We start from the raw sequence: 15,792 nt of genomic DNA on the forward strand, positions 1-15,792 counted from the left end.
AATCTTTCGCCTTTTACTAAAGATTTCCGTGGAGGGGAACCTTTCCGAGTGACCTGTATTTTTGGGTGCTCTGCTCACAGCAGAGCTGCACTGCAGTTTCAATAGCAGACTAAATCTGACCACACACCAATGTGCGTTGGAGCAAAGCGTGCTTTCTCGTGGACCGTGTTTGCAGCCTTTGCGCTTCCTGTGTCGCAACTTCACATTTCTTTAGCCTGCATGGAAAGACAGCACTCTCTCGTACATGACGGGATCCAAACCTTGGGCTTCAGCTCCTTTGGCCCTGTCAGTGACTCATGCACTTCCAACATTCTTTTCTGGCCACGAAAGCCAGCGTCCACCGCCTGAGTTGGTGGTATAGTATAACTTGCACCGTACCCGGATGAAAAATGGAGGTGGCAGAATGGAACTCGGCATTGTATTCACCTGCACAAAAAGCCTGTCGTGACACGGATTCAATCTGGGGTTGCTGCAGCCACAACGCTGAGTGCCACAGACTATTAGGGCAAAGACAGATAGGCTCCTCCTGGCAAGTTTGGAACAGTGACATTTAAAGAATGGACTCTTTTCACAACAGTTTGCTAACATTTATTCAGCCTGGACAGAGAAGTAAATGGTGCAAGAAGTTCATAATGAGCAGTATTCTTTTTCACTGTTATATCAGAGCACCTAAAAGCTCTTCCATTGGACTTGGTTCTTTTGAAACACTGTTTGAAAAGAGATGTGGGGAGACCAGTTGTCGTGCAGCAATTGGAGTTAGAGGGGAAAAAATGCAGCTTCCAGGAAAAGCTGAAAAGGCACAGTTGCTGTCGCAAACAGCCAAGACGTCAAAGGGCTTCGTAGTCGGCAGGGTTCGAACCTGTGCGGGTAGACCCCAATGGATTTCAAGTCCATCGCCTTAACCTCTCGGCCAAAAATGGGGCAAAAGGGACTGCTATGGGTGGGGGAAAAGAAAAAATGAGAAAAAAATAAAGGGGAAGTGAAAAAAACAAGTGATGCTCGCTGCAGAGCCAAATGGGAGGAGCTAAAGCTCTAGCTCCCCCTCGCTGGATCTAGTGGGCGGGGATTAATACGTCATAGGTCCAGATGCAGGTAGAGTTCGTTCGAACTGTACAACCTGTATGACACGGTAAGACTTCTGAACTGTACTTTAAAGATAAACGGAACTTTGAGATGTATATAAAATCTAAATCTTACATTTATCATTTATCGCTGTCTCGACATGACTATTAATGTTATTGTTATGTTCTGATACCCTGAAACATTAATTGGGAGTGTTTTGGCGTATTAGTTTTCTACCACCCCCCCATGCTACATTTTAGCATGTGTAGTGTTTTTATTTAATAATAGGTTTTTTAAATTTAAATTCAGTATTTTTTTAACTTGCACAGATGCATCAGACAATACTTTTGCGAGGACAGGATCCCCCAGAGATGTACAGTGTGCTGCCAAAAATACCACTGTGCCTACTGTAAATCGGTGTATAAAAGTTTTGTTTTTTGTTTTTTTTAGTATGAACTCCATGTTACGCTCTCAAAGCCATTTGATTTTGCTGCGGTAAGTTTGCATCAATTTATGGTTATTTGTAAAGCCAAAGGTCTGTGAAAACACTTTCATCAAGATTTTTTTATCAGTCTGACATGCCTAAAATCAGTAAGTGGTGGTGCTATCAGTTAATTCGGACATTTCCTCTGACAAGGTATGATAGTGGAAATGCACAGAATGGAGGTTTTAATCAAAAGTATAATTATCACTACGCGGGCAATATATAAAAAATAAAGCAATGCATGCCTAAAACATAGTAATGTTTGTCACTTCCCACAGTCAAGTCCAACAACTAGACACCCAGGAACAAGAACTGCCAAATCCAGAAGACATGGAAGTCAGTCCACCTGAGTCAGATATGATGGAGATCACCCCAACACCAGGAATCTATGTATGTAGAGGGAATGTTTATGTATTGCTTGAAATTTTTATGTATTTACCTTTGTTTAAGGTGTTTATGAGCAGCACTTCATTAATTACATTATTGTTGGAATTCCTATATTGCACACAGGACTCAACGGTGATGAAGAACATTTTGCTGGCCTGTAAGTGGGTGGAGGAGAACCAACACCACTTTGCTGGGAAGATTCAACTGCCAAAGATCTTAAGGATGAAGGAGGAAGATGCCTTGTTGGCTATCACAATGCGAGACTTGTTCATAAACACCATGTTTTATGAAGATGAAATGGATGAAGAACAAATTCGGGCTCCCTTCTTATTCACTTTTCAGAGAGTAGAGGACATGGAAATTTTCTTGCAGGAAATACGGGACAAAAGGGATATCCGTGTGTCTTGTTTACACGACCCTCACTTGTGAATCTACCAGTGGAGTACCATAATGTAAATATTGATTTTTGTTTTGTAAAATTTCATTAACATTTTGTGTGAAAAGGAGTGTTGTGTTCTTGAAATATATTTATTTTATTTATTATTTTATATCTTGTTATACCATTAAAATTTTGTGTGAAAAGAAGTGTTTTTTTAATATATTGAAATTTATTATTTTATTCTTATGACATTTTATCTAGATTTAAGATTTATTTTATGTTTAGATACACATTCTGCTAATTTAAGTTAATAGAAACAAATTAATCCAGTGCAATGCTTGAAGGACAGAGTATGTGACTATTAAAATACATCTTCTCCCAAATGAATGCCACACTAATCTGTTTTTCCTCTAGTGTGGGAAGTCACATTGCTGGTTTTAGATGACTGGACTGGTTACTTATTTCCAATAATAAAAAAAAAAAATAAAAAAAAAATATATATATATATATATATATATATATATATATATATATATATATATATATTCGAAGTGGATCAAAAAAGGTAATCAAAGTTGTCCTAAGAAAAGAACGGGTATTCTTTTTGGTTTTAGGACAAATTTGATGAAAGGTTTTGATCCACTTTGAATGTTGACTACTGTATATCATAATGCATTGCCTGCATATCTGGCATATCACATGAAGGTTGAGTTTATCTAAAATTACAGCCAATATTCCATTTAAATTTACAATATAATATAAAAAAAAAATACAACCAGCCTCTTGGAAATCATGCATTCACATTAACATACAAAAATGGGCAGATTACATAAATTAGTCAAACATTATTTTTATTATTATTATTTATTACATTAATTAATCCGATTATTCAGATTAGTTCATAAATAACCCACAGATTAATGTGGTGGCCAAAAATTAAAGCAGGGTGCACAGATAGTAAGCTTTCACATTGCCTGCTAAGTCTAGTAATTTACATAATCATATAGTAGACGCTTTTATCCAAAACGACTTACAAAATGGAGGAAATTCATCCTAATAAGGACAAAAAAAAAATATGACAAGCTTACATAGATAAAAAGTTTAAAAAGATATTAGAAACACACAGATAGTGTGAGTAATGTTCTTATCAAATATTTACGTAAGTATTTAAAGTGGGACATGGAATTGTACACATTGTATGACAATAAAGCATTATAAAAAAAGTATTTACGTAATTTCGTAATTTCTACATATTTTACCTAATCACAAAATAACTATTCATTTTTGTAAAATTGAAATAAAACATACAAAACATATTTCCACAAATACGGTTTATTTCAAAAGCTCAAATATTGACATATGAGAAATTATACTCTATATATGCATTATATGCTCCTTTTCAAAAATCGTAAACCCAGAATTTGGAGAAATATATATAATATTAAAAAAAATAATATATAAACAAACTGAAATCGTCATATATAATCATCTTATTATTTTTTAGTATAATATAATATATTTTAGTATAATTTAGTATAGTATTAATATAATATAGTTTAATATTAAGAACAAAATATATACACATGAAAATTATAAACAAAATAAAATAAGTAAATAAAAATAATTTATTCCAAAAGCTAAAATCTATGATTTTTTATAAGACATGAATACAAATGTAAAGAACTGTAACAACACTACTTGCATAATAAAAAACACCCTTTAAATCTGACCTTTATACAATGGAAAAGTTATATGTAAAAAAAAACATGTAAATAATGATAATAATCTGAATAATAATATACATTTTATAAAGACATATACAATTTTATAATTATATAACCTTTATCATTTTTATAAGACATCAATACAAATTTAAAGAACTATAATGCTACTAATAATAATAATAATATAAACTTTTATAATTGATATAAGATATAAATACTAATTTAAAAGAACTAATACTAATGCTAATAATGATAATAAATAAACTTATAATTTTTATTAGACAAATACAAATCTAAAGAACTATAATAATAATAATAATAATAATACTTGCATCATCAAAATCAACTTTCAAATCGTATCTTTATAAAATGAAATTACCATGCAAGTACCACAAATACATGTTTATATAAATAACTTTAGAATGTAAAGGAAAGCTCTTAATTTTCTTGGTTTACTTAGAGTACTAGTTAAAATGCACTAAGTTAAAAGTTGCATGAATGAATACATGAAACTAAAGACAAAATAAAACCTAAAGAGAGTCTTTCCACTCTGTAATGGTCTGACCAGATGCTGGACAGTACCACTTTCCTTTAACCTGGGAATGGCCAGTAAATTTGCTTTTTGAGTGGCCACATGTTTTACACTGGTAATGGTAATGTTCTTTTGTGTGACGCTTCTTTGGTGGCTCCCCTCTTGCCACACGCTCTTGATCTTCAAGAGCTGCCTTGTGCAGTCTCCAAGCACACTGTCGGTTCTGAGGAGGTGGTGCAGCTGATGGCTGCTGGCCTTGCGGAAGGGAAGACCAATCCTGAGATTGCGGTGCTGGAGCTGATGACTGTTGGCCCGGCGGAAGGGAAGACCATCCCTGAGGCGGTGGTGGAGCTGATGACTGTTGGCCTGGCGGAAGGGAAGACCAATCCTGAGATTGCGGTGCTGGAGCTGACGACTGTTGGCCTGGCGGAAGGGAAGACCATCCCTGAGGCGGTGGTGGACCTAATGGCTGCTGGCCTTGCGGATAAGACCACCATTCCTGAGGCAGTGGTGGACCTGATAGCTGCTGGCCTATCAGAAGTGAAGACCATCCCTGAGGGGGTGGTGGAGCTGATGGTGGATATGGCGGAAAAGACCAATCTGAATATCCATGCCAGGTATGCCACCCAGGAAAGTGCTGAGCCCCAGGCCAAAAATGTGTGTGTGCTGCAGGAGTGCCAGATGGAGATGTTCCTCCTAGACCAGTGTCTGTGTGTGCAACTGAAGATGCTCCAGTTCGCACATATTTTCGTTGGCGAATAACTGCCTCGCCCTCATGATTGTCAGGCTCTTGGAACTCAATAGGAACATGGCTGTGTTCAACAGGTGCCGATGGGGGCACTTTAGGCATCGGCAGTGGCTCATTCGCCAAACCAACCTGCTGGGGAAGCTCTACTCCTTGCAGCAAAGTTTCCCGGTCAGTTCGCTTCTGTCGCTCAAGAAGCCTGGAAAAGAAAAACAAGCATTTTCAATTTAAAGAGTCCACAGCTGCTTTTAAAATGACAACTTTACCCTTCAGTACACTCACATGAAGCATTATTTAATACATAGCAAATTTTAACTGATTAATTAAAGGACAGTGTGAACTAAACCATTTAAAACAAAATGTAAACTACATCACTAAAGGGGCACTTTACATTTAACAATATTATTGATCAGACTGTACTCAGGGTTTCTGCAGATATGAACAAGTGAAATTTAACACTATTACCTTTTTAATACCACCTTATATGAAATGTAAGACCTAACATGGAAATGGAAATATACTGCATGTAATATTTTATGTGAAAAGAAAACAAAATTTAAAAACTGTCATTATTGATATTACTACAATATACAGTGAACTTTCCATATCACCAGACTACATTCCACACAAAAATATTTTCACAAGCAATATTTTCATCAGTGTTCAACTTTAACATACTTAAATAAGCATATTTTTTTATTTACCTTTATAAAGGCCTATTTTTTCTTTTTAAATGCATGCTTCACCTTTTATGTCAAATTATTACAATTCAACAATAAATTCTATAGGGCTGTTACCAGGCAGAGTAAATAATTTACACTGCAAAATTTTAAGTGCAATAAAATATATAGAAATAATGGTAAAAGATTAATGTTTTAAATACATTTATTAATTTACAAACAAGAAATGTCGGAATCTTCATTCTGTCCAATGACTGTAAACAGCCATTAGGTCCGTCAGACCAAACATATTTTAGTGGTAATGTGACCAAAAATATTTAAGACCTATCGAATCTGAATTTAAGACATTAAGACTTTTTTTTTTTTTTTATCATAAAGTAAATCCTGAATGGGACAGTGTTTAACACCCTTCAGTGATGACCAGCTAGATGTACATCATCTGAAATGCTTGATTCTGATTGATCGGTTGCAACATTCCAATGACTGTCTTTCCCCAATATTGACTTTAGATTATAGCAACAATGAATAATAGATGCTCATCTGGGTATTACGAGGTTTGAATGATAAGAGAATTTATGCCTGTTACACAGCACTACTACTGATGATGGTTATTATTGTGGGAAACTGACTTTGAAATGTCACAACTGACCAATCACAATCAAAAACTGAGACCTGTGTAGTATTAAGCAACCAAGTATTACAACCATTAATATTTCTGTAAAGCTGCTGTGAAAAAATATACATTTAATATATGTAATATACAAATAAATGTGTAATTAGAATAGTTCATTCAGTAGTTGTTACTGAAGTGCAGTTGTTTATGGGAGATCTACTAATAAAGTGAATTCAGAAAGCCATGAACCAACTCACCAAGATGACACTGTAGTATTGTTGATCGTAACTAGCACCAAGTTGGTCTTGTCCAGCACTTCTCTGCAGTCTTCAAGCAGCTGCTTGATGTGACTATATGTCATTACGATTGCCTGAGGAATTGGAAAGACCTTGCCCTTGTTGTCTTTAGGCCTGTTTCTGGCTTCCCTGAATTCCTTCAAAAGCTTGAGTGCAACACATTCTGAAATCCTGTTGACATCAGGTCTCTGGGCAGCCTGGCCATGGGTCATGAACAGTCTGTGGATAAAATGATGCATTGATTGTATTATGTATGATGTTAGTATTCCATGGTTCATTATAGCTTTGTAAACATATAGAGTAATTAAGTTTTCGAATTTTATTCAGATGAAAATGAGGAATACTTTATGATGACACACACTGTAAAAAAGGTCATAGATCACATGATCCTTCACACATCTCTTTTTTTAGCCTTACAGAGGAATTAAATTATTACACAGGCAGAATGAAACGAGGCTCAAGTTTAACACGGGTGCACTACAATTTAACTCACCTTTCAGCCGCTTGCTGACCAGGGGCTGAGCCACTACGCTTCCGAGAAGCTCTCCAGGGACCTGGCAAGACATTTTTCTTGCACTTAAGGGAGTACTTGGAGGGGGACTGATCAATGGCATGCAGACATGAATACAACCGCAATATCTCTGCTATCTCCTTTGTTGATAAAGCAGTAATAGTGTGGTTGAGGCTGACGAGGTACCCTGCCAGGTTATCCACTGCCTCCCATCCAGGAACACCCCTTGAATCACATCTATTCTCCTACAAAAAAAAAAAAAAAAAGCCACACACACACAACAAAATAGTTTAACAGTTCTTTGACATACCATTCTTAACAAATTACAGGCATCAGCATTAAGAATTAGGTATTAGAATCTTTACCAGAGCTGATGTGTTGGGCCCAGTGCAGGAAATGTCTTCAATGTCAGGACTGTAAGAGCTACCACCTGGAAGACTGGTTTCCTAGATTTTTTTTTAAACATTTGTAAAAGAAGAATACAATTGGGTTGCAAAATTGACTGTTTAAACAGTTTACTAGTTTTAATAATTATTCACACTTTACAAAAAGGCTCTTTACTTAAGGATGGCGAGTGCATTAACGCTATTTCCAGCAATATTCTATACTATTTAAACCAAACTGCGCTGGATGACGACATCACTGGAGTCAATGATGAACTGCCTTTAACTGAACATTGAGTGTTTACTGTTGTCCTTTTGCATTATTGATATACATTTTTTCCTTATTTAATACTGTAAAGCTGCTTTGACAGAATCTGTATTGTTAAAAGCACTATATAAATAAAGGTGACTTGACTTAACTAATATGACCTAACAATGAAACATAACCGAACAAATACATTTACAATCTCCAATAAGCATTTTAAAGTTTAATCATGCATTAGTAAATGTTGAGATTAACATTAAGATCAATACATGATTTAGAAATATTTTTCTTAGTTAGTTCATGTTAACGAATATTGTTTGCAAATTAAACCTTATTGTAAATCATTACCTAATAATCTTTTAAATGAACTAAATAACTTAATTCATTGTTCATGTAAACTAACATTCCTATGCAATTTCAAATGAAGAACAATCAAGACAATTGACATTACCAGAGATGAGCTCAACGAATCATCATGACTGCTGGAACTGCCAAGGGTGTGTGTGTCTAAATTGATGTCCGCTGCATCACATATTGTGACATCCAGACACTCATCCCCCTGAACTTCAACCTCCGTCTCTGGCGAATCGATTTCACTGTGCTCCATTGGAGAAAGTAGGTCTCCTCTGTCAGACTGCGCCAGCAAGTACTCCACAGCTATACGCTCATCTGCCATAAAGAGTCATTAAACATTTTGTAATAAGAGCAACATATCAGGCTAAAGCAGTACAGAACATGTGATTAATATAGTGTGGTTAACAAATAACCAATTATTTGCGAAAAAACAAAAACAAAACATTTCAACTTCACAGACAAATCTTGAAACTAGGAGCAAGCACCTTTACAGCAATGATCAGTCATGAAAATGATGGTCTGATTGTTAGAGTTCAGTAGGGGTGTGAATCGTCACTGGTCAGTAGACTATAATCGATTATGGTCTAATACTGCATCGATGCAGAATCGTCTATTAATCTCATCAACACATCTAGCATTCAGGCTGCATGCAAACTCAAAGCAATGCCCGGAATTACTAAAAAAAGAGAAAGTACAATGCTGAATCTTACTAGTGGGTTTCCCAGGGTGTATGAATTCTGGCAGGAGTGCAGTTCCAAGGACCCTGTTGCTGAGGACATTCATGTGGGACATTAAACGTACATCATATATTTTAGTATGTGATGTACCACCCATGTCCACAGCCTGATGAGCCCGGTTGATGTTCCATCTCGATACACCCTCAAGCATGTACATCTGTGTATGAAGAGCATTACATCTCCACCCTGAAAGACAAAATGTTTTACACACTTAAAATACCATTATAAACCTCCCTCAGAACTACCAGACCTAAAAAAAGTTTACTTATGGGTAAACACTTCTCCAGATGTCTAAGATTTACATTTATTTATGTCTGACCAAAATCTGTTCAAACTTTGTGGCGATTTTCCCATCATGAAAATGGTATTTGATGATTTTTATAGTATTGTTTTGAAATGAGAAATTCCAGTATTGTGACAAGACTACTTGAATATACACATGATATTGTCTTGTAATTTCACTTTACCTGGAATAAAAGCGCATTGGTGGCGATGAAAGCTTTCCAGAGAAGAGGACCCTCTGCCACACCGCAGCACATCCAGAACCTTGTCTCCTTTCTGTAACCCGGAGCCCAGTTTTGTGTACAGCTGAAGATCGGGTGGATCTTGGATGCAGGGTAAATGCTTCTGTTGGACCTCCCACACGTGTGTCATGCTCTCCGGATTGATGAGGCGCAAACCAGTCGTGTCGGTCAGTTCCCACATGGAGTCCAACAATCCTTGAATCAAGGCACGAGTTCCTTCAACTCCTCGTGTCTTCCTCCTGCAGTGCTTGGCTAGCTCACTGGAGGTGATGCTTGACAGAATTTGGGCCTCTGTTGGAATATGCACCCCATGTTTTTTTACAAGCATGGACTTTTTCGCCTCTTTAAGACAAAAGATGTCATCCTTGTCCCATTCAAAGATGCAGCTGGAAAGCTTTGAGCAGAAAGTGCCATACAGTGGATGGTGCTCCGTTGTAAGACCAGCAGTGAATCGTCACATGAAGTGAAAGACATCCAGACGCACTAAGACCTTCCATGGTCGAAACCAAGAAAGAACTGGTGTCATACCTTCATTAATGAGAAACAAGGAGAAAATTTGCACATTTCCTTAAACCACAAACCATTATCTAGGGTCCTCATTTCTAAATAAGGTGTGCTCATAAAAATATGAACAAAAGCCACTTTCCAAATTAGTGGAAACCATGCAGATCTGTGAATTATTCTCATCTAGAAACTTACATGAAATGCTTGCTAATATGAATTAGAAATGTATAAACAGCATAAAAGCACACACATTCCTATAAGAAAAAGTTGTAAAACTACAAACCAGTCTCACTGCAGCAGTCCCGGTCAACATAAATTACAGCAGGCTCTGGCTCCCCAGCATTCTTGTACCGCTTCACGATGCCCTGACACATGTCATCTAGACCGGCTCCCTCACCAGTGGTTAGAACACAGTTTAGGACTTGGCCAAACTCATTACCAACGTTAGTCATCCAGGTAGCAGTGTTCGCAATGCCACCAGCAAGCTTTTTAGTGATCTATATAAATACATAAATACATGAGGTATAATCACTGAACATCAATAGTTAATCAAAACTTAATATGCACCTGCTCTTTAAATTTATATGAAGAGTTCAGATGCTAAGTGCCATTTGAAATTTTCTTCTAAAATGAGCATTTTTATCAGGCTCCAATGTGTAGGTTTAGTAATTTCACTTTAATGGCAAATAATGTCCTTTTCATTGGCATTAAAGTGAAACTACTGAACATAAACATAGGAGCCCGAGAAAAATTTAGAAGAAAAAGCACTTAAAGCCTTTTGCATCTTAAGTCTTCATATGCACATACACACACACACACAAACAAATATACACACACATATATATATATATATATATATACACACCTTTTTGGTAGAATCGAGCTTCAGGATGCTACCATATGTTGATGTTACGACACCCCTTAGCTCATCAAGGTGACTCAGAATTTCATTGGCGTGGGCGGTCTCGAACCACTGTGCCAGTGGTAGAGGACAAAAAGGTGGTGGCTGCTCATAAACCACTTCCAGCTGGGTCAGGGCACATCTCTTTTTGTGAAGCTCACAGTCCGCCAGGTAGTCTATAGTCCGTCTTGCCCACTCCTCACTATGAATTTCTTCCAGCGCTTGCTGCAGGTAACTGGAGCTGTTTCCTGCAGTTCTAGGCTTCAGCAAGGTCACGCACTTCCTGTCAAGAGCAAGGTGAGTGGTGAGAACAGCAGGAAATTTGTTTCTGTGGGAGGGATCCAGTTGTTTAAGAATCTCTGAACTCCAAGGGCAAACAGGAACCATACATTTGCTGCAGCGAGGGTAGTCTGCTCCAATCAAGTAATATCTGGTGTCAATATCGATGACTTCCCTCACTTTAGTGTAAATGCCTGAATGGTGCATCTTCCCAGCAGGCACACAACGTCATAAGACGTTAATATTAGGTTAGATTTAGGTTGTGACGTCAGGTGACCAAAATCCAACGTCATATTGACGTCAAATGCTGACATTTATTCGTCAGGTATGGCAACCAAAATCCAACGTCTGATAGACGTCATAGTGGTAACGTCCACCCAACGTCAAACTGTAACATCATTAGACGTTGATATTTGGTTGTTTTTAGGTTGTGTTGGCAGAGGTGTAAAATCCAGGTTCAGTGAGTAAAAGTCCTCCCCAGTATTTAGTTCCAATCACCAGGGGCCTCATTTATAAAACTTTCTTACGCACTGATTTGATCTTAGAGTGTTCGTACGATCAAATCCACATCAAAGTACAGATTTATAAAAACCATCTTTGACGTGGAAAAGTACTTATCTCCACGTCAGATTCCAGCTTGGCGTACGACCGTTTCCTTGTGTTAATGCCTGGTATTGCAGATAGTTCAGCCTCACTATAATTTGATTTCTTGCGCTCCTTTTTACTTGCCATTGTCACAGAGTTTTTGCTTTAGGATTGAGCTCATTTTATATGTTAATTAATTAAGCAGGGACGTTTCGACGGCGGAACATTCAGCTGCACACAATTCCACGATCATTTGTGATTTATAACCGAATGACTGGCGTACGCATGGATTTCGTGGTACGTTCGTTTCTCTGAATCGCTCTTACGATCAAATCAGAAAAGTTCTTAGATAAAATCAAGGATGGTTTCTACGCAAGTCTTTATAAATGAGGCCCCTGGATTTGTTAATTAGCACAGTTTTTCAACCAGGAGGTCTGAGATTGGACCAAGTCATTTCTTTTGAGTCTCAAGGCAAATCCCAAGTCCTCAAAGAGTTAAAGTTAATGAGATAACTGAATGATGATAGTGCATTAGTGATGAACATCTGCTGATATTACAGAAGATCAGATGTTGATGTTTTATTGGTTAAAATGATGTCACCATCGTGGAGATCAGTATTTGTTTTAGTTGAGCTCTTGACCCTTAACTCCTGTGTAAGATCTTTTTGTGTTACAATGCAAATGTTGTTGTTAATCAATAAGATCAGAGCTGTACATTGAGCAGCTAACAGTGTGTTTATATGGAAAAATGATCATCAAGAGCTGATTGAAACACACACAAAGTAACATTCTTTTTATGTTTAGGATTTGCACTACCAATTCTGCACCACTACTGCAGGTTGAGCACCTCTAGTGTTCATCTAACAGTTATAGTGAATAAAATTAAAATCTGTATAATGCATAAAATATTTTTTTTAACATCTGTACTACTTAGACACACACAGACATCAAGAACCAACATATGAATCTCAACAACGGTGACAATCAAAAAAAACGCTTCATGCTGCAATGCATGTTGGGTAACAGCATAGTAAACACTCCCATCATGCACTGCAGTATGAATAATTATTGTCACCACTGTTGAGGAGCATATGATAAGTGTTCATGTCTTAAAGCTGAGCTGACGGAGTTTTTTTTCTTCCAATACTGAAGCATTACAGAGACATTTATTTAACAGGGTTTTGTTTTATTGCTGTTTTGCAACAGATACATGTAACTCAATAAATCAAAACAAGAGACCACTTCATTATGTTTATCCAAATGAGATATACAGAGAGAATGCATGCTAATCTGCTGCTAGAAGCTTTTGATTCAGCAATGCACAAATATTTGCTGTAAAACAGCATTGAAATCACTTTAAGTTACTCCAAGAGTCAAGAGACAAACTAAAGCAACCCTTGACCACAATGATGGTGGCATTGTGTTTTTTTCTTTCTCTCTTCTTTTCTTGACCAATAAAACATCAACATCTAAACCTCTGTTAATTCTCAATAAGATATTCTGCATACATGAAATAAAGTCAGTCTGGTTAGTAATGAGTGAAGCTGCTGATACTGTTTGTGGAGATGTTTAATCAGATTTTGATGAATTCAGATTTGAGATGAAATATATATATTTTTTGTTCAGTTGATTCAAGTCAGTTGTAGTTCTTGTGTTTCTCTTTTCTTCAATGATGCTGATTGTTAACAGCAGGTGTTCATCACTAACTCAATCATCATTCAGTTATCTCATTAACTCTTTAGGGGCTTGGGATTTTACTTGAGACTTGCTTGAGACTCAAAAGGAATGACTTTGTCCAATCTCTGACCTCCTGGCTAAAATACTGTGCTAATTAGGAAATCTAGGTGTTTGGAACAAAATACTGGGGAGGACTTTTACTCACTGAACCTGGATTTTACACCTCTGTGCGTTGGAAAGTGACCAAAATCCAACGTTGAGCCAACATCTTAAGCGTTGGACATTGACGTCGGCCTGACGTTGGGTTCTGACGTCAACCCGATTTTCATTTCAACCAAAATGCAACGTCTGATAGACGTCATAGTGGTTGGGGTACAACGTCAATCTGACGTCATGTTGACGTCCTGTGCCTGCTGGGTTATTATTGCACTGTGTGCATTTCAGAGGAATACCCCACATCCTCATAGGAGCCCACAGAAACATACGCTGCCTGAAGTAACTGCCTGGATCAGGTGGTGAAGTAGTTGGCTTGCTGGGACTTGGTGGATAAAACCAGTTTTGGGAAAGCTGCTGCTTTAGTCGCCCTGTGCTGTCATACAGACACTGGGCTATCCACTTCTGGTCTGCTGGTTTGATCACTCTGCAGAACTGCTTGGGGAGAAAACTCACCCAATTAACTTCTGGAGGCCTCAGTGATGGAGTGTGAAGTGTAGTTTGTGAAACTTCTTGCTGCTCTTCGATGTATGCAGATGACTGAGCAGTCGATGTTGTGGGAGATGCTACTGGATCCACAGATTGTCTGTCTTGGCCTGGACTAGTCAAACGATGGTCATTTTCAATGTGGTGAAGCAGTCCAACTGCACCCCATACTTTTGCACCACACTGATCACATGTTTCTTGCACATGGTAGTCAGACAGATGTTCAGTGAAACCCTCCACATCAACATCTTCACTACAAAGAGCGCACTTAATTGGACTGCTGCTCTGAGGAGCCAAACTGGAGACTGCACTGCTCTGAGGAGCCGGACTGGAGACTGCACTGCTCTGAGGAGCCGGACTGGAGACTGCACTGCTCTGAGGGGTTCGTCTGAAGACTGCACTGCTCTGAAGGGTCAGTCTGGAGACTGCACTGCTCTGAGGGGTTCGTCTGAAGACTGCACTGCTCTGAAGGGTCGGTCTGGAGACTGCACTGCTCTGAAGGGTCGGTCTGGAGACTGCACTGCTCTGAAGGGTCGGTCTGGAGACTGCACTGCTCTGAAGGGTCGGTCTGGAGACTGCACTGCTCTGAAGGGTCGGTCTGGAGACTGCACTGCTCTGAGGGGTTGGTCTGGAGACTGCACTGCTCTGAGGGGTTGGTCTGGAACTGCACTGCTCTGAGGGGTTGGTCTGGAGACTGCACTGCTCTGAAGGGTCGGTCTGGAGACTGCACTGCTCTGAGGGGCCGGACTGGAGACTGCACTGCTCTGAGAGGCCAGACTGAAGCCTGCACTGCCGAGGGATCCTGCCTGCGCGCCTGCACTGCTGAGGGGTCCTGCCTGCATGCCTGCACTGCTGAGGGGTCCTGCCTGCACGCCTGCACTGCTGAGGGGTCCTGCCTGCACGCCTGCACTGCTGAGGGGTCCTGCCTGCACTGCTGAGGGGTCCTGCCTGCACGCCTGCACTGCTGAGGGGTCCTGCCTGCGCGCCTGCACTGCTGAGGGGTCCTGCCTGCACGCCTAATGCTGTCTGCTAAAAAAAAAAAAACCTTAGTATTTTTCTAGTGTGGTAAACAATATTGTTTTTAGCCTTAAAATAGGTGCATCATTTGGTACACAAATATGTAGTGCCTTTAAATGATCAAAATCAAAACTTTGCTGAAAATCATGCTGTTCACAATTTCTATATGCCTTTTGTCATTTGATTCATATATTACATTTTTAGCCACTAAAATACCTTTAAGTATAATTGTAAAAACACCCACCTTTAGGTCTTCATACATGTAGAATTTTACTGCATTGTACTGACAGTATCTGCACAAAACTGCATAGTATTGCTCAGTTTGTGCTTCTGAAAATAAATTTTTTTATTTAATCAAGTATGAGCTCCATACTTGATTGTACTATGAGCCAAAACCTAATGTATAAAATGTTACTCAGCAAACTGTTCTCTTTTGTTGTCTAAAGATTCAATAA

Source organism: Garra rufa, chromosome 2, assembly GCF_049309525.1.
Source record: "Garra rufa chromosome 2, GarRuf1.0, whole genome shotgun sequence".
NCBI lineage: Eukaryota > Metazoa > Chordata > Actinopteri > Cypriniformes > Cyprinidae > Garra > Garra rufa.